Raw genomic sequence first — 2,292 nt, forward strand, 5'->3', positions numbered from 1 at the left:
TAGACATTTTTAGAGGTTCCAGGCCTTGGTCAGAAGCATTCTAAACCCTGGCAGACAGCTGAAAAACAGCTGTGATTTTGAGTTTGAGCCATGGAATGAATTACCAACTTTGGAGGTGGAACAAGCAATCACAAAAGGTTAGATAGTATAGTAAAAGTAGTTACAAAGTAGAGGGGAATTTTTTTTAGTATTGTACAGGGGGGTTTTAACACATGTACAGGGGGGTTTTCACTTTGTACATGGGGGTCAGAAGTTCTAAGATGGCAGAAAGTGGGCTGATCCTGTTCTTCCTCCTTCTTCTTCCTTACCTCCATGTTCTTGGTGATGTTGGCACTCACAGATTGGTTTAGAGTAGAAAAACACTTGGCAACGTAGGTAGTAGGTATTGGGGAATAATTGTAAACATGTTATACGTAATATATCTTATAAAAGATAGCAGCAGCCCTGGGCGGAGGGAGTGACGAAGAAGACAGCAGATAGAGAGGATGTCAGTGTGTGTGTGTGCCTCTACCCAGGCCGCTGATCAAACAGCCGCAGTCCAAGAACATAATCTGTTAGATAACTAGAATAAACTGCCTTGAGACCGAACAGCTAAAGCCTGCGGAGTTTTTCTTTGGAAGCACGGGTTGGAAAAGGAATTTCACCACCACATGAGATCCCAGAGCAAGGCCGGGGTTCTCACAAGATTGGAGCTGGGAACAGTAGAAGACTTCAATGCTGAAATCAGACCCTCTCCACAAGCAGCATTTATTTCTCTAGCTCTCCTCTTACTAAAGGCACTGCATAGCCAAGGCTAGGAAATCTGATTTAAAGCCATTTTATCAAAAAGGATAAGTCTGTCATACAGGAGAAAGATAATTCCACTGTCCACAGAGTAAAAAGCAAAACCATCTTCATGACTGGGGCAGAATTTAAGCTCTGGGCTGCCACAGGCAAAACAAGCACTCCAATCTAGACAGGATTTTTTGTCATTTCTCCTCTGTATCCCCTGTTCTCTTCACCATTTAAACACACCGACCCTCCTTGCACAAAGGTCATTTTATCACACAGCTGGCCAGAAATCAGAAGGGGGCGGGCCAGAAAGGGGAATAATTTGAGAACTGAGATGCTGCCTCCCCTTGCATTTATTCAATTCTGACATCTAGTGGGCATCAGCACCAACGAGGAGCAGGAGCAGGAGTGGCCAGGCAGGCTCACTGACAGCCCTGGAATCAGCCACTGATTCTTTGTGCCACAGAGGATGTTCATCACCCTCAGCATAGCTGTGGCTCCTGAGGACCCTGCCAAGTGTCCGTGCTGAACTCGCACTTGCAGACCTGCTCCAAGCCCATGCTCCACGGCAGAGCCCATGGGAAAATGCTCAGGTCCTGCTCCCAGCAGTTTCTCAACAACTCTGAATCAGGACACAGATTGGGCAATTAATGCCTCTTCTTCATTTCAGAGGGATCATCTGGGGGTCAGGCTGGATGAGCAGCCTGAGCTGAGGCTGCTGACAGCCGAGCATGCGCCCAGAAATCTCCACATTCCTCCAGGATGAGCAACAGCCTCCTCTCTATCTTGGGCTAAGCTCCATCCAGCTGATCATCTCTGCTCTTTGGGAACTTTTTCAGGCTAGCTCCATGTAGGACTGGGACCCTCTTTCTTGCTGGTAGCTCTACCCATTTCCAGCTAGCCCATATGAGCAGGATTTGATGTAGGGCTGCCAACACACCAGCGCCAGTCTCGTGCTGGCACAAGTCACACCGGTGCCTGGCAGTGATCCCAGAATCACAGACTGGCCTAGAAGGGACCTTGAAAACCATCTGAGGGCACCTTCCACTAGACCAGGTTACTCCAAGCACTGTCTGACCTGGCCTTGAAACACTTCCAGGGGTGGGGGTTTCATCACGGAGCATCTGTGACATGATGCCAAAAAGAGGGTCTGGCAAATGAGATGCTGTGGCACCCTGGAGCCCAAATTCCACAAGTGCTGACTGAAGGGAGAGAAGGGAACTGAGCCCAGTTTTTCTGCAGTATCACTGCGTGGTGCTGTCCTTCATCCATCCCACACCATGGGAATTCCTGCCCAGACACTGTCAGCATAAAAAGTGTCGGGCTGTACAAAAACCAAACAGAGAAAATGAATATGAAAAGAGTGATTCTGCCATGGATGCAGGTTTTACTGCTTTTCTCAGAGAGCAGAAAGTCAGCAGTTTCCACCCTTCCCTGGGGACAGATTGCAGTGCTGGAGATCTGGGCAGGGGCCAGGTGTCCTGTCCTGTGTGGGCAGCTTCAGTTCATTACCCAAGTCAC

Source organism: Lonchura striata, chromosome 7 (genome assembly GCF_050655825.1).
Source record: "Lonchura striata isolate lonStrDom1 chromosome 7, ASM5065582v1, whole genome shotgun sequence".
Lineage (NCBI taxonomy): Eukaryota > Metazoa > Chordata > Aves > Passeriformes > Estrildidae > Lonchura > Lonchura striata.